The sequence below is a fragment of the Culex pipiens genome, chromosome 2 (genome assembly GCF_016801865.2).
Source record: "Culex pipiens pallens isolate TS chromosome 2, TS_CPP_V2, whole genome shotgun sequence".
NCBI lineage: Eukaryota > Metazoa > Arthropoda > Insecta > Diptera > Culicidae > Culex > Culex pipiens.
The window spans coordinates 135,135,152-135,158,450 of NC_068938.1; the positions used below are offsets into that span (position 1 = coordinate 135,135,152).

At 35.2% G+C, this 23,299-nt stretch overlaps 1 protein-coding gene across 1 annotated transcript in view; it reads right to left on the bottom strand.

Moving 5' to 3' along the window:
- The window catches only part of LOC120428863 (receptor-type guanylate cyclase Gyc76C-like), a 160,048-nt gene extending 137,655 nt beyond the window's left edge, over window positions 1-22,393 (bottom strand). The window contains exon 1 of the mRNA XM_052709182.1: window positions 21,425-22,393. The gene's annotated coding sequence lies outside the window, so the exon portion shown is untranslated. The remainder of the gene's footprint in view (window positions 1-21,424) is intronic.
- Window positions 22,394-23,299: the final 906 nt, after the last annotated feature.

Genomic DNA, 23,299 nt, shown 5'->3' on the forward strand with positions numbered 1-23,299 from the left:
ATTATATGTATTATAAAATTTCATATTCATTTTTTATTGATATAAAAAAAGGTAAATTCAACAAATTTCAAAAATAACATAAGAAAACATTGAACACTACGCCCATTTAAAATGGTAGTCTTGATTTAATTTTTATGTTTTAACATTGAAAATCGGATCATAAGTTGCTGAGATATCGACATTAGAAAATGGTGGGTTTTGTAACCTTTTAGGTTACTAAATTAAATGTTGTTTTTTTTGTGCATGTTAGTTTTTAAAGTGTTTTTGCATTAATGTTTAATATCTGTTATTTATTATCTTATCTTCGCATGGTTTATTTATATTAATTATCATTATGTAATAATCTGCCCACCATTGAAAAAACGGCTAATATCCACTTTTGGCAAAAACGAGATATTAGCACCAGGTGGTAGAGGACGTTCCAACGCATCTCTTGGAACTTGAATTTTACTGAAATAGTGTCTAGACTTGGCTGCCGATGCGAAAAACCAAACGGCTAATATGCCACTCTTATGGGAAATTACCTTGACGGAGATTTTGCGTCAAACACTAAAACGCGTTTTTCTCGGAATACTTGATTTGGCATAATAGCCGAATTTTCAATTATGGGCAGTAATACCTTAATTCAAAAACAAAGTAGTCAACTCGAAGGATGATGGCTTATAAATTTGATCAATTTGTTGAACTGGTATAACGCCACCACTTTTGGGTGTACGCTAAACCCCAACGAACATCACATCCCATCCAGCTTAAAGAGAATGCAGACGGACGATAAGGTCGCGATAATTAAACCAATACAACCACCACTGATAACCGAGGCTGGATATCGAGAGAGGATGACTTCCCAAGAGAGACAGGTTTCGTGGATAACGATCTCCCCAACTCGGTCTCTTTCCATTTTGGGCGTTGAAGTGCGAAGATCGATCCTATAGGACGATCAGTTTGTAGATATTACAAGTGTTCGAAAACTACAGTGTAGACTTGTGAAACGATTCTAAATCGAGTTTGAACGAATCGTACGCTTCAGGTAAAGTGGGGTACGCCAAGAATTGTAATGGTCGGATGCGTAATTAGTGGAAATGACTACCCGTGGAAGTCGTTCCACGTGGGTTGTGGTCACCTGAAGCTTAGTGTGCTTTCACTTACTAGTCTTTCTCTACACGATCAATTCTAGGACCTTTAAGTGTCGAATAGGTGGAATTTCGGACCGATAGCCGGAGTTTCCCGCAAGCGCCGATTCCGTGGCATCGCGGTGTCACGAGGTCACACTTCCGGGTTCCTAGCTAATCGAGGGCCCAAGCTTCTCACCGTGCGCGGTGATCAACGCTAAGGAAGCTACACTCGGATCGTTGTATCCTAACTCGCCAAGGAGTGTTCCCTTCTGCCGGAAGTACCTTGGGTACGGCCGGTTCGACAATCAGAAGAAGACGCCCAGGGTGTGTTTGCCACATCCGAACCGCTTGCTGAAAGCCGCCATCTTGAGTACCTATATAGGGGCATCCCGGCCTGGACGGCTCAGCCAACGCTGCTGGACAGCGGCGCGCGTTCCTGTACAAGTTAGATTACCACCCTGCAACCCACTCGGCCGCGCGGCGTCGCGGTCGTGTGTTCTCCAGCTTCACAAGACGGTGAAGAACCCCACGTGGATACTCCTCGTGTCCTGCATGGACCAGCCACCACAATCTTTCATCAACCGCGCGGACGCGGTGTTCCTGTGCCACGTGTCGTCAAGCTGCACGTGCACGAGAATCGAGATCTCGAGTCGGTGTTTACCGGGTAAGACAGTTGTGAAGACGAGTAAGTTCTGATTCCCCAAAGTTGATTTTTAAGTAGTTATGGGTCAAATAAACCTGTGTCGATAATGATTAAATTGTGTTTACTTTCCTCACTGATCTGTGACTGACATTGCGAATGCCGACCCTTTGATTAGATTCTAGTTTGCTTATACTGAGCTAGGCCGCCGTTCTTGCCTTGTTACAGTTGTTTTGGTAAGACTTAGAAAACTTCAATTTTCGTGTTTCTTTTTTTCAAAGCGGCTGTATCTTAGCAACCAGAGGTCCAATCTTCAATGTCTCTTAGACAATTTTATAGCAAATTTTCTGAACTTTTCAAAAAATATATTTTTGGAAATGTTCACTCATTGTCACTATTTTCAAAAAATCGAAAAACTGTAAATATTTCGCTAAAATCAAACTTTCGGTGGTTATAACTTTAAAATGGAACCCTTTATCAAAAAATTTCTAAAGAATTTTTCGATTGCAAATGCAATTTTAAATAAAAAAATAAGCCAAGTTTGTTTTTGCATTAAATTTCGATTTTTTCCAAAAATCACTATTTGTTCAAAAAATGATAACTCAGCGGCAGATTTTTTGACCATACTTCTCTTTATCTCAAAAGCTGCGAGTTTTTGTTCCTTAAAACATATCAAAAAATATCGAAAATCAAAAAATACATATTTTGGGAAATTGAGTTTTTGTGAAAAAAAGGTTGATTAAAAACCATTTTTTTCCGCGTACCATTTTTTTCTCAATGGTCCTCAACAATACCTACAACTTTGCGGAAGACACCAAATTGATCAGAAAATTCAGTCAAAAGCTACAGCTGTTTGAATATTTACGTACCATTTTTGTATGGACAGCAGCCAAAATTGTATGGAGACCGGTATGGGTGAACCAATGACACAAAATAGCTTATTTGGTCATAGGGAAGGCCCCCAGAAAGTTTGAGCCAAATAAAAAAATACAAATAAAGTCGATTTCCGGTTTTGGCAGAGAATTGCTCAGATAAAAAATTGCGATTTTTGCGTTGATTTTAACATCAGCTTCCGAATATTCGTTATTCTAACTGCCTAGTGAAAAAATCAAAAATATTTTCGAAATGTTCAAAGATATTTTAATTTATGGCTTGATGAGAATTCAAAAAATGGTGTACAGTATTGTTCACGCTGTATCTTTTGACAGGTGCAAATAGCACCATATTTTCTCAGGGATACCTTGAAAAAAAAATTAGTAAATGTTTAATTAAGAAATCTTTTTCAAAAACCGTGAACCATGAAATCAACAAATTCTATTTTTTTACAGATGTAAACAAACTTTGGTTATCTCCAGAAGTGCATATTTTCAGCAAAATGACTACAAGCACTAAAATAAACAAAATCCAAGGTAAAATTTTGGTTTTGTAAATAGTCTGAAAACAAAATTTGTACGCAGGCTCAAATCGAGGTGAAGTGATAATAATCCTCAGCCATAACTGTGGGCAAGCCAGCAGCAATATTGAAATAGTTTCCCATCGCCTTCGTGGAAGCACCGGTGGCCACACGAGCTTTATACTACCAGTAAACCCACGTGCCATCCAAAACTGACTTACAAGAAACAGTGACAGCGTCCTTTGGACAACCCAACGACCTTCCGAACAAAAGGCTAAGATCTGAGGTTGTAATAAAGTGTAAAGTTGAAGAATGTTGCCTACGAGAGAATTATGTTTGCCATTTTACTTAGAAAAGTTAAGGAACAAAAAAATCCGGATAGCTTAAGGGCTTTTCTTGCGGTATACGGAGCAAGTTTCATCGACTTTCGTTGGGGCAAGCATGTCTGTATTGTTCACGTTTTGTTTAGCTCAAGTGAAAAAGTGCCATACGTGTGACAGTTCATCATACGCTCGGATGTGTTCAACATAAAATTAAGGTGAAGTTCATTCTCGAAATTCTACGATGCAACTGTTTGAAGGTTTCCATGAATCTGCAAAGGGTGCGGCTTTGAAATTCTAAAGAATTTACTTCTAACCTTCTCTTAAAATATGCAAACGACAAAAGTTTCATCCATTTCCAGCGAAAATATGGATATCTTATCCAGTAAATGTTCCAGTAGACAACTATTGTGAACATATGTACTTTTTATTGTGGTTTGGTTGAGCGTTTTAGCAGAATGCATTACTATGAATACGAAGAGACGAGTTGTTCATTTTAATTCCGCTATATATATTAATATCTTGACAAATAGTCGAGAACAGAACACTGATTAAGTCTGCAAGTCGTCGCCGTCGTGCTAACTCGTCGTACGTGCATTTTGAGCCAAATTAATCTCACTGGATTGTGCAAGCCGTCCGAGCCTCACCTCAAAATAAACATAGAGGTAGGTGAATGTTCCCAGCTTTGCTGTGGAGTGAGAAATTCGGAATTAAAAAAAAAAATTGAGTTAAGAGTTTGACCTTCACAGATCCCCAAATTCGAGTTCCATCCTGAGATATTCCATAAAAACCGAAAAAAAATCCGAGCATTTTTGTCACTTTTCATATGAAAGATGTTTCAATCTTATCGTGCTATCTTGCAATCTATGCCTGAAAATTGAAGTTAGTGCGACAATTGGCCAAAGGGATTTCAGGTCAGAACGCGTTTGACACAAGTACGAGCTCGACTACCGTAAACATTTTCAATTATAACTCGGGACTCCACCAACCAAATTCAGCCAAACTTCGGGGCAATGCACAGAATGGCCAACCAAACAAAACGTGTTTGTTATTGTTTATATTGTGTGCTCTCGTTTTTGTCTATTCAACATCAAGCATTAAAACGCGTTTTTCCTGGAACTTTTAAAAGCGACGTACAACATGATAGCACGACGGCGTCGAAGTAGTAGAGTCAAGATATCAACATATAAAGTGGAATTAAAAGGAACAACTCGTCTCTTCGTATTTAAAATAGTTTTAATTATCTGTTCGTCGTGATCGTACGCCTTTGCGTTTCTTTGGAAAAAAATAAGCAATTAAAAATATGAACAAATTGTGCCAAATTCGTACAACACCAACGATATTAAAAAATGTCCTCTCCATTTGAGGGTCAACCGATTTGGTAGCAAGTCGTAAAACCGTGCCGCGGATTGATTGTTGCTTGACACACTGTTTCTTTTGCTGTGGAAATTTAACTTATTTTATTATTTTCATCCCCTCCCTCCCACAGTTTGTTTTGATTCGCCGGAGAGGTGCAAATTAATTCTAATTGAAGTGGTGTGCGTCTGTTTGTGTGAAGCACGGTTGAAATTGGTTTCACTGCCAATTTCCCAACAACTTTTATGTGATTTTTGTTTTTGCATGCCAAATCGGAGCTCGCACAAACACTATTTCTGTGGTTGGTGGCGCCACTTTGGATGTGTGTTGATGACTATGATGATCGGTGAATTTGTCATGAAGAGCTAATCGTTGTCGTATTTGAGTTGAGTTGAGAATCAATTTCAGAATGATACAATTTGAGTAGGTAAAATGCTTACTAAAGATTTTTTTTTATTTTTTTTTTTTTGAGAGTGATAAAAATTTGTCTTGTTGATTATAGTCGTCTAAATAGCTTTTTATCATAACTTTTAAACGACTAAATGAAACTGTACAATTTTCAGTGAACCGAATGGACCACATCCGTACACAATTTATTCAGCCCAAGCCGAGAAAATCAAGTGCATATTTTTGATCAACATCCTCGCACACGCACAGCCATGTTTCAAAATTTGATTCTGAGTCGATAAGTATAAATGATGGTGGGTCTAGGAGGTCAAATTAAAAAGTTCATTAACCGAGTAATTTTATAGCCTTTCCTCAGTGAGGAAGGTAAAAAGTACGTAAAAATTAATTTTAAGAGGTATATTTTTTCCAAAATATTGAAAATTCTGTCTAAAAATATACATTTTTGAAAGCCAAATTAAATGTTTTTTTTTTTTAATTTTTTTCATTTAAAACAAATTTTATCATTTAAAAATTTCCTTTTTTTCCTAACTTTGCAGGGTTATTTTTAAGAGTGTAATAATGTTCTGCAATGTTGTAGGACAGACAATAACAAATAAAATTATGTGTTAACTAGTTGTCGTGATTTTATAAGCAAAAAATAACTTTTTCAAAACTTTGTTTCGTAAAATCGCGATAACTCGTGATGGTTACGAGCAAACCCCTTATGTTTCGATATCATTTTTTTGTTATTGTCTGCTGTACAACTTTGTAGAACATTGTTACACTCTAAAAAAATAACCCTGCAAAGTAAGAATAATACGAAATTTCAAAATGAAATTTTTTGTTCTAAATGAAGGAACATTAAATTTCCCTTAAAATAACATGTTCCAAAAAAAAACTTTTTTTCGATTAAAAATACGTTTTTTTAATTCTGAGTAAGCCATCGAATCGGGCGTCTAATTTTACATAAAAGTCCCTTTGACACCAAATTTCTATCTCATCACCGTTTCAGGCTGCAAATTATTGAAAAACACCCCTTTTTTCGCATGTTCAAAAATGGAAGGGGTCGTACCGCCCCTCCGTCACGAGATTTCACAAAACGGACCCCGGATTCGTGATCATGAACAAAAGTTACCCCTTAGAACAAAGTTTGACGCCGTCGAAGAGGGGTCGGGACAACTGCTGTGTGAGTTGGTGATAGCTTCTTGACAAAAAGTTTCTTAATTTACAGCGAAAATAATTTAACATTTAATAGCGTTTTGTCAATTTTGCATTAAAATGAAGAAAAAAAAGTGAATAAATATAAACATTGGGATTTGGGACCCTATTGCCCGAACAAACAAAATTAAAACTAAAAAAAAACAAATCCTACACCATGTAGTCAAATACCGAACGTGAGCAAACTGAAACCAAACAAACAAATCGAATCGCCACTAAATGATCGTCAACCTTCGTGCAAGTGCCAAAATATTTGACATCGTTCGTCATTCGTCATTCGTTGGCGTCGTCGTCGTCGGGCAGGCACGCATCCGGTTTTGGCGGTGGCCGCCGGCGCTAATCATCTTCGTCTCGCAAAAATTCACTCTCAAGAAGACACACACACTTTTAGATTCGAGCGTGTGCGTGGGCGTTTTTAAAACACTCATGTGTGCACTTTGTATGCATTTCGAATGTGATTCTGTGCAAGTTTTCTCCCTTTCTCTCTCGTTTATTGTTTTCATGACTCTGTAGCAGTAGTTTCCGCCAAATTTTGAGTGAAAGTTTTATTTTTGGCAAAAACCCAACACAAGAAGGACAAACCCCGACGGCGATGGGAACATTTTTCGAGCACGTTTTTCGTACACTTTATTATTGTTGTTTACACATTCGAGCAGCTTTTGGCCACATTTAGCCTCTTTCGAGAAAAACAACAAGTTCAAATGGAAGCGCGCTGCTCGATGGAAAAACCAGAGTTACGTTCACGCGGACGTTATTTCACAGCGATTTTACAGTTTAAGCAGTTTTTTTTTTTGCTTCTTCTCTTTCTTTCTCTGTTTTGCATTCGTTGTTTGCTACCTAACACTTGAACACTTGAACACATGAACGTACCATGCGTTTGCAAATCGTCGCCGTCACGCTAACTTGTCGTACGTGCACTTTTTTCCAAATTGAGTTAAGAACGCCATTTTGTGCAATTCACAATGCCTCACCTTTTGACCTTCACAGATCCCAAAAAAATCGATTTCAATCCTGAGATAGGGTAGAGTAGTCATCAATGAGACACTTTTGGTTTTTAACATTCAACTATTTTTGTATATTTCCAATAAGCATGTTTTAATGAGCTTTTTGTTGCATTTACTTTCTTTTAACGTGTTCTATCATTGACCAAAACATGCCAACTTTTCAGAAATTTCCAGAATGAGCAAAAAATCTTTGACCGAGTTATGATTTTTTGAATCAATACAATTTTTTTCGAAAAATCGAAATTGGTCGCATTTTTTTTTCAATTTCATTTTTCGATGTAAAATTGAATTTGCAATCAAAAAGAAGTTCAATGAAATTTTGATATAGTGAACCGTTATCAAGTTATAGCCATTTTTATGTATTTTAAAAATAGTGCCCATGTTTGCTACCTTTGAAAAAATATTTATGGGTAATTCTCCGCCAACTCACACAGCAGTTGCCCCGACCCCTCTTCGATTTGCGTGAAACTTTGTCCTATGGGGTAACTTTTGTCTCTGATCATGAATCCGAGGTCCGTTTTTTAATATCTCGTGACGGAGGGGCGACACGGCCCCTTCCATTTTTGAACATGCGAAAAAAGAGGTGTTTTTCAATAATTTGCAGCCTGAAACGGTGATGAGATAGAAATTTGGTGTCAAAGGGACTTTTATGTAAAATTAGACGCCCGATTTGATGGCGTACTCAGAATTCCGAAAAAAACGTATTTTTCATCGAAAAAAACACTAAAAAAGTTTTAAAAATTCTCCCATTTTCCGTTACTCGTCTGTAAAAATTTTTGGAACATGTCATTTAATGGGAAATTTAATGTACATTTCGAATCTACATTGACCCAGAAGAGTCATTTTTTCATTTACAACAAAATTTTTCATATTAAAATTTCGTGTTTTTTCTAACATTGCAGGGTTATTTTTTAGAGTGCAACAATGTTCTACAAAGTTGTAGAACAGACAATATCAAAAATTTTGATATCCAGGTTTTTAAGCGAAGATGGCGTTTGAATGGTGAACGCCCGAAATGTCAAAATCGCCAGTAGCACCAACATTAGAAAAAAAAAGTGGCTGTCATGCCATGGCACACTTGTTCCGTAATGTTGGTACCACTGCGTGATTTTGACATTTCGGGCGTTCACCATTCGAACACCATCTTCGCTTAAAAACCTCGATATAGACATAAGGGGTTTGCTTATAAACATCACGAGTTATCGCGATTTTACGAAAAAAAAAAGTTTTGAAAAAGTTACTTTTTGCGTTTCTTTTTGTTTCGTCGTCCGTATCGATGACGACCAACTTTTTCAGAACTTTTTTCCGTAAAATCGCGATAACTCGTGATGTTTATAAGCAAACCCCTTATGTCTATATATTAATTGTAATTGTCTGCTCTACAACTTTGTAGAACATTGTTACACTTTTAAAAATAACCCTGCAAAGTTAGAAAAAAACACGAAATTTTAAAATGAAAAATTTTGTTCTAAATGAAAAAATGACCCTTCTGGATCAATGTAGATTTGAAAAGTACATTAAATTTCCTATAAAATGACAAGTTCCAAAATATTTTAAGTCGAGTAACGGAAAATGGGAGAATTTTTAAAACTTTTTTAGTGTTTTTTCGATGAAAAATACGTTTTTCGGAATTCTGAGTACGCCATAAAATCGGGCGTCTAATTTTATATAAAAGTCCCTTTGACACCAAATTTCTATCTCATCGCCGTTTCAGGCTGCAAATTATTGAAAAACACCTCTTTTTTCGCATGTTCAAAAATGGAAGGGGTCGTACCACCCCTCCGTCTCGAGATATCAATAAACGGACCTCGGATTCGTGATCAGGGACAAAAGTTACCCCTTACGACAAAGTTTCACGCAAATCGAAGAGGGGTCGGGGCAACTGCTGTGTGAGTTGGCGGAGAATTACCCAGGTTTGATTGAAAAACTTTAAAATCATAAAAAGAACATTGAGATAAAAAATATGCATAAAATTCAACAAATGTAAAGCCAAAAATACATAAAATTTGACTTATGTTAGTTAAAGAAAAACTTCTGCAATCCTACCTGGCCTTAGCATTTTGAGATAAATTGATGATTCCAATTTGCTTTTGTTTGCCTGGTTCTTATTTACGACATTTAAGTATTCAAAGCAATCATTGCTCAGTAAATGGTGTAACATTTTTGATTTTAATGTATATTTTTCGAATAGTTTATTCTACGCTTTTCAATTTGAAACTAATATAATTTAAAGCTTGTTTTTTTAAGCATCTTTATAAAATGCTACACATTTAATTATTTTAACAGTGCAAAAAAAGTTCCACTGTCAGTATTCAGGTAACGCAAGACTTATCAAGATTACAATCATCTCATAAAATTTGGAACAACGGAGAGGAGGGCCTTTATTCGCTGGAACAGATTTATTTTCAACCATGCCAGAAAAGATCCTAAAAGAAGGCTATAGTTAGTGCGTCCATCCCGGGAATTCCCGGGTCAAAAATCCCGGGATTTTTCCAAAAAGGTGAATTCCCGAATCCCGGGAATTTTCATAATTTGTCACGGGAATTCCCGAAATTGAAAAAAATCTAATTATCTGTCTGGAAATTCAGATTAGGTTGTAGAAATAGATGAACAGTTGAATACATAGTAATCGATACGAATTTTAAAGCTTTCAAATTCGTTTTTGGCATATATCAGCTTTGATTTGGCTTATTAGGGAAAATTGCATTATTTTTGGGTAATTCTCTACCAACTCACACGAAATCGGGAAAAGTTGCCCCGACCCCTCTTCGATTTGCGTGAAACTTTGTCCTAAGGGGTAACTTTTGTCCCTGATCACGAATTCGAGGTCCGTTTTTTGATATCTCGTGACGGAGGGGCGGTACGACCCCTTCCATTTTTGAACATGCGAAAAAAGAGGTGTTTTTCAATAATTTGCAGCCTGAAACGGTGATGAGATAGAAATTTGGTGTCAAAGGGACTTTTATGTAAAATTAGACGCCCGATTTGATGGCGTACTCAGAATTCCGAAAAAACGTATTTTTCATCGAAAAAAACACTAAAAAAGTTTTAAAAATTCTCCCATTTTCCGTTACTCGACTGTAAAAAATTTTGGAACATGTCATTTTATGGGAAATTTAATGTACTTTTCGAATCTACATTGTCCCAGAAGGGTCATTTTTTCATTTAGAACAAAAATTTTCATTTTAAAATTTCGTGTTTTTTCTAACTTTGCAGGGTTGTTTTTTAGAGTGTAACAATGTTGTACAAAGTTGTAGAGCAGACAATTACAAAAATTTTGATATATAGACATAAGGGGTTTGCTTATAAACATCACAAGTTATCGCGATTTTACGAAAAAAAGTTTTGAAAAAGTTACTTTTTGCGTTTCTCTTTGTTTCGTCGTCCGTGTCTGTCGCGGGTGACCATGAACGGCCATGATCGATGACGACCAACTTTTTTAAAACTTTTTTTCGTAAAATCGTGATAACTTGTGATGTTTATAAGCAAACCCCTTATGTATATATATCAAAAATTTTGTAATTGTCTGCTCTACAACTTTGTAGAACATTGTTACACTCTAAAAAATAACCCTGCAAAGTTAGAAAAAACACGAAATTTTAAAATGAAAAATTTTGTTCTAAATGAAAAAATGACCCTTCTGGGACAATGTAGATTCGAAAAGTACATTAAATTTCCCATAAAATGACATGTTCCAAAATTTTTTACAGTCGAGTAACGGAAAATGGGAGAATTTTTAAAACTTTTTTAGTGTTTTTTTCGATGAAAAATACGTTTTTTCGGAATTCTGAGTACGCCATCAAATCGGGCGTCTAATTTTACATAAAAGTCCCTTTGACACCAAATTTCTATCTCATCACCGTTTCAGGCTGCAAATTATTGAAAAACACCTCTTTTTTCGCATGTTCAAAAATGGAAGGGGTCGTACCGCCCCTCCGTCACGAGATATCAAAAAACGGACCTCGGATTCGTGATCAGGGACAAAAGTTACCCCTTAGGACAAAGTTTCACGCAAATCGAAGAGGGGTCGGGACAACTGCTGTGTGAGTTGGCGGAGAATTACCCTTTTATTTCACAGTTCCCCAAAATGCCTGGCGCTTTTAAAATTTTCTATTTAATTTTATGTTTTTTTTTAAGACTGGGTATAATATTTTTATTTAGGATTTTAAATTTGAAAAAAATATCATCTTAAATAATTCTTCATCAAACACCGGAATCTGAGGCAAATCACGAAAAATTTAACGAATTAAGACAGCTATTTAAGTCCGATTTCCAAATTTATTGCTTTGGAATCACTTGTACCTTTTCAGCCTGTAGTCCTGATTTTTCCAGGTTGGCGGTAGTAACTTAAAGATGTTTTATGTAAAATAAGACAATCAAACATATCTGAAATTTTACATTGACTGGTATCATTTTATTTCTAGAGTTTTTGTTTTAAAAGGTCCTATACTGCCCATGTTCGCATAAATGTCCCATATGCAAAAAAAGCAAGCAGAGAAAAACGCATTAAAAGTTAGTCCCACACATAGGGTAACGTGTTAAGTTTTCACTAAAAAACTGGATTTCCTCCTGATTTCTAGAACAAAGTACTGGATAGGTTTTTCGGAAAGATCTCGTGATTCTGAACAAAACTGCATCAATAACTCAAAAACGATGAAAATGCATATGGGACATTTATGCGATCAGGAGCAGTATATACATATAAAAAAACTTATAGGACCTTTTTTAAAAAAAAAAACTCTGGTTTTGTTGTCGCTTCTCGTTTTTTACGTTTAAAAAAAATTCAAGCTTTTCTAGTAATGGCATATAAAAAATAACTAAATGAAATATATTTATAAAACAGTTATTTAATTTGAATCACATTAAAATTGAAATTTGTAGTTTTGTTTTTAAATCCAAAGCACAGCACAAAAAAAAACAATTTTTAATTTGAGTTATTTAAAAACTGTCGTCCTTGTTTAGATTGGAGTTTAGACTGTCGCCAATAGACGTATCAAATATTATGAAAACATAGATTTTATGACTGCTTCAAAAATTTCCCGGGATTCCGGGAATTCCCGGGATTTCAAAAATATTTTTCCCGTTTCCCGGGAAATTCAAAACTCGGGAAATTTGGACGCCCTAGTTAAAGTGAATCATTTTGTTCAAATTTTCCGTTTTCCAAGATGTTTAATCGGATCCGTCACTGTTCTAAAATCATGAGATATCTGTATAGCATTAACAGTTAACAATTCAATTAAATTATTTCATAATTGAAGTATTGTTTCATTTAAAATTAAAAATGATTTCAAAAATAGTAGCATAGTTTATAGATGACTCCTTAAATAGCTTTTGACAATTATTACTCAATGAAATGCAGAGCATGATGATGATTGAAATAAAATTCCGTCCTTAAACGGAATATAACAGGCATGAACTTGTCAACGAAAAAAAAATAAAAGTAGAAAAAGAAATAGTTTTTGCAGTAAAGTAAATTGATAAGCAATTTTTTTTTTTGTTTGCACGGAAAAAAATGGGAGTGGATCATGCGTTTAAAAAAAGTAATTTTACATCAGGATCTGGTGAAATTTTCATCAGTTTTTATTGAATTTCACTTTTTCAAATTTTGCCACTGAAAAAAATGATACACGGTAAAAAATGGGTGAATTTCAATTTCACTTTTTGTCACTAAAACTTGATTTGCAAAAAAAAAACACTATTTTAATTTTTTTTATTTTTTGATACGTTTTAGAGGACATCAAATGCCAACTTTTCAGAAATTTCCAGAATGGGCATAAAATCTTTGACCGAGTTATGATTTGGTGAATCAATTCAGATTTATTTTTCAAAAAATCAAAATATTGGTCGCGAAAATTTTTCAACTCCAGTTTTCGATGTAAAATTGAATTTGCAATAAAAAATACTGTAGTGGATTTTTGCATGGCATTGCAAATTCAATTTTACATCGAAAAATGAAGTTGAAAAATTTTTGGACAAATATTTCGATTTTTTGAAAAAATAAAAAAAAGATTTTTTGCACAACCTGTAAATTTCTGAAAAGTTGGCATTTGATGTCCTCTAAAACATGTAAAAAATAAAATAAAAAAATAAGATTGTGTTTTTTTGCAAATCAAGTTTAAATGACAAAAAGTGAAATTAAAAATCACAAATTTTTTTCCGTGTATAATTTTTTTCATTGTAGTCCATATCCATACCTACAAATTTGCCGAAAACACCAAATCGATCAAAAAATTCTTTCAAAACATACAGAATTTTCATACACCATTTTTGTATGCACAGCTGCCAAATTTGTATGGAAAATTATATGAACGACCTATTGATGCAAAATGGCTTCTTTGGGCATACCGAAGGCTCCAAAAAAGTTTCAGCCGGATTGAAAACTACAACAAAAAAAATGACCGAAATTTCAGAGAATTGCTCTAATCGAGAACGCCAAGGCAATGCTGTATAGCGAATAATTTGATTTGATTTTTTTTTTTCATATTTTAAGTAAGGTTAAAAAAATATAATATTCATCAAACTAGTTAACAACAACACTTTTAATTATTTCTTTGTATTTTTTTTTAATCCAGCGCATAAAAAATGTCTTTTGTATTCTAACCAAACCATTGTATTTATTGATCGCTTTTCTCGATGCAAAAACAACTGAGCTTGGTATTGAGGTTACACAGCTTTTTCATTTTCTGGCTATTATTTCCCGACGGCAAGTTTGCAAATCAAACAAACAGCTGGTGAGTTCCGACAACTTTGATGCGGGAGCCAGTTCAATTTCTGCAAGAATATTTTAACGAGTTTTGCCTTACAAAGTTGGGGAAGCACAAACATTTGCATCGTTTTATCCATGGATAAGCAATGCTATAAATATTCAATTTTGAGGTGCACAATTTGATGCTCAAATTTGAATTATGTTGAACTCTGTCTGATGGAGACGTTTAATGCTTGGTAATGACTGAACATTATCCAGCATTTTTCCTTTTAAAAGCATGAACTAATGAAATAATTTTCAAATTGTTTCAAAATAAGAACATCCGTTCAATTCCCACAGAATTTTAACCTCAACCAAACAAAGCACGATTATCCACGTATAATTTAAATCCATTTAACAAGAATAACCGACGAAAAACGGCCAAATCTGAGCCCGAAAATGCCACCACAAACAAACACATACACTCACACCACCCCCGACATTCATGGCCACACGCTAAAAAAACAGCGAGAGAGAGAGAGAGAGAGAGAGAGAGAGAGAGAGAGAGAGAGAGAGAGAGAGAGAGAGAGAGAGCGCGAGAGAGAGAGAGAGAGAGCGCGAGATCGACCGCACATGTGTACGACAACAATAAAATCAACATTGAGAAGCAAAAAAAGACCTGCTAATCGGGAATCCAAACAAAACTCTCCGTGCCATATTGCACTGCATTTATGTGTGTGTAAATGTGCTCGATAAAACTCATGATTGCACGACCGACGGCGATCATCATCGCGGTGTCATTATCAGGCAAAATTACAGTTTAATTTGTTGAAAATGAGAAACATTAGACTGTTTTATGAAACAAGTGGAATATTGATCTAAAAATAATTCTTGTTCTAATTTAGAAAAAAAAACATTCCAAATCAACAATAGTTTCAAACATCAACACCAATACAACAACCACAGCTCAGACTGAACTCAGCGGGGGGAACCTTAGTCAGCGCAAGAGAAGACTCCGCGACGTACAAACACCCGAAGTTGCCAGATAAGATGGTGTGTATTCTGAAGCCGAAGTGGTGTTATCAGCGCGCTGCATCGGGCCCAGAAACATCTCGCACAGCAAACTACACGAACTAGGCTGAAGCACGTCGAAAGTGCCGAGGAACTACCTGCGAAATTTCCTGGAAAAATGAGCAGCGTGATTGAAACGGAGAATTCCAGGAAATTATGGACGGACATTCGATGGTAAACATTTTTTGCAACCATGCGTTTCCACTGTTGAACTTAACAACGTAAAGTCGGGATTTTAATCGAACGGAAATGCATTATTCATAGCAATGAGAAGAGAAATCCCCTGAAAATTAACGCAATTGCGATTCGATAAATTCGTTTTCGAGCAATTGAGCATTTTAAAACAAATTAAGAGATTACCCGGCTGAAAAAAGAGAATCAACCTGATATGATTTGGAGTCGGTGCCGGTTTCATCAGCCAGGTTTTGCTTGTTTGATCGAATTCTGAAAACCCAAATAAAGCTGTACACTTTGTGTGCTTCCTGTGCGAATATATTTAAAATGAGGCGCATATTTTTTCCAATTTTTGAGCAATTTTCCTCTAAAAATAGAAACAGATTTTTTCTTACTATTGAGAAAAAATAGATGCACGAAAAAATGCCGATTTTTGATGTAAAATTAGAGTTGGGCAAAACCGCTCTTTTTTAGGAGCCGCTCATTTCCGTTCGCTCATTAAAAAGAACCGCTCTTTTGAACGGCTCTTTCGCTCTTTTTCAAAGTTTTGATAACAGGGGTTTTTTAAGAATCGTGTGATTTTATAAGTTATGTCACATTGGACTTTTATAAATTATTTGATAAAACAAATTGAAACTGAAAACGAAAAGAAGCCCTTGGAAACAATAAGTCTTGGTGGTCTTTTTGTAAAGATTTCTACTCGAACCTAAACATTCGAGTAATTGAATGGCATCCAAACTTAAATCTAGGATGCTGGAAAAATTGTTTTAAATTGCGTTTATTTCTGCAAGAATTGAACTAATGCTGATATTTTATTTGAAGAAAAAATTCTGTGAACTTTTTTCTACATTCTGATTTCATCGATAAATTCTATAAACGCTAAAGTTTACTCGGACAAAAGGGTTCATTTTTTTTTCAAAAAATCTTTAAACTATTCAGTAGATTTTTGGTAATATTTTACAAATTATGTAATTTGAAATGGTCAAATTCGTATTCTGGTAATACTTTAGTGTACAATCAGATGTACATTGATTTTTTTTTTTTCATTTTGTTAAGACAATCATTTTCTTTTGAGATAAATTTTTATTAGCATTGAAATTGCATTTTCAATTCTCAAAAAAAATAAACTATTTTTATTGGAAATTCAATAAATTATATTTATAACATAAATCATGCCATCTTAAAACGGTTCTTTCAAAAGACCGAAGTTTAAAAAGAACCGCGGTAAGTACTTTACAGATATTTTGATAATGGGCTGCGCTTTCTAGATATAGTCACTGGAAGTTTGATTTCAGCGAAATTTTGCAATTTATCGATTTTTGAAAAGAGTGACCATGAGTGACATCCTCTGATTTTTTTAAAGTTCAGAAAATTTGCTATAAAGTTGTCTAAGAAACATTTAAGATCAGACTTCTGGGCGTTGAGAAACAGGAAAATTGAAGTTTTCTAAGTCTCACCCAAACAACCCACCATTTTCTAATGTCGATATCTCAGCAGCTAATGGTCCGATTTTTGATGTTTAAATATGAAACATTCGTGAAATTTTTCGATCTTTTCGAAAACAATACTTTAAAAGAATTTGAATCAAGACTAACATTTTCAAAGGGCCAAACATTCAATATTACGCCCTTTTGAAATGTTAGTCTTGATAAAAAAAAACAATTAATTGCTTCCGAGAAGATCAGAAAATTTCACGAATGTTTTATGTTTTAACATTGAAAATTTGTAAAGTACTTTTAGATTGCAAATTCTATTTTACATGATTTTTTTGTGTTTTTGCATTAAATTTCGATTTTTTTTCCAAAAATCACTATTTTTTAAAAAATATATAACTCTACGGCAGATTTTCTGACCATACATCTCTCTGGCTCAAAAGTTTAGAGTTTTTGTTCTCTAAAATATATCAAAAAATATCGAAAATCAAAAAACACATATTTTGGGAAATAAAGTTGTTGTGAAAAAAAAAAATTAATAAAAAACGGCAGTATTCCGTAAACTTATTTTTTCTCAATAGTCCTTGATCAAAAAATTCACTCACTTTTTTTAAGTAACAGCTGTTTGAATATTTACGTACCATTTTTGTATGGACAACAGCCGAAATTGTATGATGACTTGTATGTCACAAAATAGCTTCATTAGTCATAGGGAAGGCCCCCACAAAGTTTGAGCTAAATAAAAAAATACAAAATAGTTTGTAAAATTTTGCACTAAATCAGTTAAGGTTAACGGTCCATCAAATTTGCCCAAGATCCTTGTAGGAAAGTAAATTCCCTATAACTTTGTCAAAGGGTGCTGAAAGATCCTAGGTTTGTACAATTTTCCTGTATTTATATTTTTACTTTCTTTCAAAAAATTATCAACGCTGCCAAATAAGTTTGAACAAATGTTTGGTTAAATCAAAAATACTTTATTAACCGTTTTTAGAAGTCTCAGAGTATTGCTCCGATTTTCAAAATCCAAACAAAAACTGTAGGAAATTTTATAAGCACATCGAATATTTTGTTAAACCTTTCTTACAAAAGAAAGACCTTTTAAAATTGCTTTTTGGAAAACGTTTTACGTGCACGGGTTAGGAATCGTCTTAAAATAACATTTTTGTAGGTTTTGATGCGTTCTTTTTCTCAATGCTATTTTGCTAAAGTTTTTGCTATTTTGCTAAACTTTTTGAAATTTGTGGCTTCCATCATTTGAAAACCATTCGCCAAACTCATTTTTTTAGTGGCCGAAGAATCAGAGATGAACATGTTTTTATGGATTTACAGTTTTGGAACGAGAAAGGTTTTAAAACTATATTTCAGGGGTATTTTTCGTCCATTTTACAGAAATCACTGTCACAAAGTTTTTGACTCTTTATCTCGGCGAAGAGGGGCAGAAAAATATAAAAAAATAATTAACATGCCAGAATTCCAACATTTCATTGCAAAAGGCATGGAAGATGCAATATATTGCAATCAATTGCAATTAGTTTTCAAAAAAAAATTAAGGACGTATCAGCCTATCACAAAGAAGCAAACTAGATAAGTAGGGTTAGTGAAATTTCACGATTTCGCGGACAGCGTGAAATCCGCGAAATTTGGATTTTTCCGTGAAATCCCGTGAAATTTTATGTTTGTGTGAAAATGTAACGATTCTCTCAAAACAATTTATCAAACTCAAAAAGGAATAAAAATAATCTTATGAACTCGTGTAGAATTAAGCGAGTGAATAGGGTAGGGTAGTCATCAAAGAGACACTTTTGGTTTTTAACTTTCAACGATTTTGGTATTTTTTTCATCAGCATGTTTTAATGAGCTTTTTGTTGCATTTTCTTTCTTTTAATGTGTTCTAACATTGACCAAAATATGAGATCGATCTGACGTCTACAGCCTGAGTTATTCAACTGTCTCATTGTAGACGCACTTGGCAGGAACAATGAGACAGCTGGGGAACAATGAGACACTCTACAAAAATCAATACTTTTCTAGAAAAACATCATATTTTTGTATTGTTCCATTGCAGGTGACTTGCCTTGAACATTTTAAAGCAATTTTGCCAACTTGAAACTTTAACTAACAAAAGTTATACTAAAAAGTATTTAAATTTTGTAAAATCCATATATTTTACCAAATAACCTTATATTTTTGGATAAATGAAGTTCAAACTCAATAAATATGCCAAAAATCACTTCCAATTCAAGTTTTAAAAGATTCCCATAGATTTTGAAAAGTTTAATGAAGAAAAATGAAAGTGTCTCATTGTTACCCATGGGCCGAAAAGAGTGGGGTACAATGAGACAGCCCTGGATTCTGGGTATATTTTAAATTTTGGTCAAACCTAACAAAAGGACATTGTAGCCCAACTCATGCCCAGTGAAATGACGAAAGAAATTTGGAGAAATATTAGTTTTTGTGTTAATGGCAGCCTATGAGCGAAAATGTAATTTTTAGTCATAATTTACTTTTACACCCCGGAATCAAACATGTATGAATAACTTTGCAAGGGAGCGTCCCTAACCAAAGCCACTATTATGGCAGACGTGTATCTAGTAGACACAACTTTCCCCCAAATATGAGCCTAATTGGTTGAAACTACGACTTGTGAGAGCCATTTTATCATTGTTCCCCGTGTCTCATTGATGACTACTCTACCCTACTTTGGTTTAATTACTAATATAGGGTTAATGATTTTTGACGATTTCGTGGACGGCATGAAATTCGTGAAATTAATCAATTATCTCAAATCATAACAAGTTAATAAATATTTCATCCAAAAAGACTATTTAATTAAATTTTATTAGTTTTCAATTAAAAAGCTTGAATATATATGTATGTCAAGTTGATATGAACCATTTGAAGAAATGTTCAGAGTTTTGAGGTTTTTAGAAACTAACTAAATTTAGTAATATTTTCAATCGCTATATCAAACATTTCACTGCTATTTAATTTGAAAGGTATAGTTTTGAAAGAAATTAAAAGAATTAAGCTTTGTTTTATTCAAAATAAAATGAAGAGTATTGTTTATCTTAGGAATCACATTTTTAAAACATATAATTTTTGTTGGGCCCATATAATTTTAACTAGAAAGTTAAAAAATGCTACTTTTTTTGTTTTCTTTTGTAAAAAAATATATTATTTTTGCAAATTGATTTTAAATTTAGTTTTAGAAAAGTGAGCTAAAACCCTTAAAAATATGTTTAATGGGCTAAATGTCGCAGAAAATTCAATTTATTTTACTCATTTTGGCTGGACAAGATTGTTAAATCTTGCTTTGATATGAAATTCAATAAAATGAAAAATGATATAACAGAAAACATTATAGCTTTATTAGTCGAATATTATAAGAGCAGTTCAGTTAATGAGAATACGCATGCCCTACAAAAAAAGCAAAGCAATCCACTTTAACGACCCCGGGTCTTTTGTGGTCTCTGTTGCAAGTTTCTGCTCATTTCTAGGCGTCCGAAGGTTATATGTGGTGAGTCACCCAAAACCTCGAAAATGGACCGACGTTTTACTTCCCCATCCTATAGAAGGCGTGATCAGGCAAATCTCGTCTCGAAAAATGCCACTGGGTCCGTCTTGGATGGAACCCAGGCCATACTGGGATTTAGAGGCTATCACGCTAACCACTAAACCACCGGACCCGGACGCATGCCCTACATTTTGTTTCAAAATATATATAGAGCCCATCCATAAACCAGGAGGATTTTTTTTTGCGTCGCATTCAAATTTAGTGATTTTATTTTTAGTTTATTGAAGAATAATATATAATGAAGCATAAATAGTAGTTTCTGTGAATTTAACATTGGATTTTCAGAGTTATTTTAATATTTTTCAAGATCCGCGAAATTTGCGTGAAATTTGGTGTTTTGAAATTGAGGTCCCCGTGAAATTTGCAATTTTTGAGCGTGAAAAATCACTAAGCCTATAGATAAGACACGGATGGAAAACGCTTCGACACTTCGCTTCAAAAAACTGAGCTAAGAACTTATTGGAATCTTGGTTTTGATCGGCAACGTCTTGTGCAGCAAACCCCAAACCCAAAACCATAATTCAATCCCATTAGCACGATTCCGATGACGCACGAAGATCATCAACAACCACGATCGTGTCCGATCCCTCCAAATCAACCTGCCTCTGGTCCAATGATTCAGGAAGAGAAACATTTCATTCACCCACCGCACGCGTGCTGGCAACTCTGACCAACGATCACATTCTCTCTTCACTGTGGGTGCGCTCTCCTCCAAATCTGAGAGGGAAAGAGATCACGGGTGTAGTGGTGCGATCGCGATCTCGCTTCAAAGTGTGAGTTGCCACAATCTTGGCGGATCGGCCGATGGTGGTCAGAATATGTGACCTGACTCGGATCTTTTTGGGCAACCTATTTCGAAAGCTCTCGGCGTTGACGATCATGCAAATCGGAGAAATTGCTGACAAGTGGCCAGAGTGAGAGAGAGGGAGCGGGGGTCGATCACGATCACATACAGAGGCGGCGATCACATGCGAACGACACGTTTTGACTGCTGAGGCTAGCTCACCAATACAGACGACGGGGTTCGGACGAAGATTTGGTCAAAATAAGTACTAACCCTGCTGGTGGTGCGTGGAATATCGCTCTCTGTGTATTTTCGTGGTGCCGTTTTGCATGAATCTCGACGATGATTTGTAGAACCTTCAAAAGTTGATTAGGTCGCTGCTGCTGCTGCTCAAAGTTGATTAGACTCAGGGTCCAGCAAAGTTGAGGCCGTTTTGAGGTGGTTCATTGATCCGGACTTTGACTTTGATTCTGTTTGATCAGCAGTGTCGATTATCGCACTTGTTTTTTTTTAATAATTTTCCTGTAGAATTTTTTTGACTTGTTTTGCACTTGTTGCTGCTGCACAGGTTCTTCACGTCGCCAAACACTTTCGTAACTGGCACGTTTTTCAGTATTAATTTGCGTGTATTACTCTTAAATGCATAATATTGTTTGCTCAATAAATTAACAGCCACGATCACCACACTTGGTCAAACACTCTCACTGCTCTCGTTTCTTCGACTACTGCACCGTCGTCTTCCTTGTCTTCGATAGCTGCAACGGCGCTGCTACTGATGTACACTACTGATAACTTAAACTCCTGATTCACGAACACTTCTCGTTGTTCTCTTCTCTGTCGTCGTCGTCTTCGCCAAGTTCACTATGGCTTCGTCCTCCCCAAAAAAAATCCTCTTGTCTACACGGTTGTTCTTCTGGCAACTTCTGGCTCTAACTCTGCCCAACTACTGACTGATCGCACTCTCTTGCTCTTAGAGCACTGTTCCAATCCCAAAAAAAATCCACTAACATCCACAAAAAGAACACTAACACGGCAAGGTATGGGAGCGAGAGAGAGACGGAGAAGATCCTCGCCAACCCACAATGAACAATCCACCAAGAAGGAACAACCAACCAAATCAGTACACGCACCCACACGCACACACTTCCGGGGGGAGGAGAGAGAGGGATCCAACTGCTGCTCCGGCTCCGGCTGCTGCGGCTGCTGCTTCCTAGAAAACGCGTTCGCCTCGTACCGAGTGTCGATCCAGACTGACGACGGCTGACCAACGCGAACTCCGAGTTGGCTGTTCTGGGCTGATGTTGGTTAATGATGGTGTGTGTGCTGAATGTACAATACTCTCACCAACAGTCAGCGGTGATGATGGTGATGACAATGATGATCGGATACGCCACTGAGTGAGAAGAGTTGCCAGACTCAGTGTTTTCGTTCAAATCAGTCACATTTGTTAAATTCGTTAATCGTTTTCAAGCTACAAGCCTCAACATTTTTTATCCAATAAGATTCTAGAAATTTTATTTCACAATATTTTAGGTTTAAAAAAATCTTCGTACATCGAAAATGCCTAACTCCGGTGCCAGATTTTGCACCATCCTAAACTCAAGCGCAAAAGATGCTTGTTTTAGTCCCCTAATAAATATCAACAAATTTCAAAAATTAAATGACACTATACGATCATTTTCAACTAAAAGCCAAATAAAAATCGAGAAAAAAATATTTTCATTATTTTTATTTTTTTCTGAAAAGTCATTATATAATAGTTATATAACTATTACTTTGCCAAATACGGTATTTGTTCCTATTTTGGGCCTACTAAGTCGAGCGCACTTTTAATTTGATGTGTTCTCAAAGGCTGCTATAGGCAGCCTTGCATGTATTACATGAATAAGTTGGTTTTTTAATGCTAATGCTCTTACTTAATCACATTTTTTACGAAAATACTTTATATTTCTGTATAAGCCCAAGAAACTAAAACATTTATTGTCCCTATTTTGGGGATATTGCTTCTAACATACGACCTTCTGTTTAAGCCACAAATCAACATTAGAACGATTGCATTACGTGCATAATTAGCTTGGACATGATTTATATCATTCTTTACGAGTTTTAAACATAATTAAACATTTTTTGGAAACAAAACAACAAGCC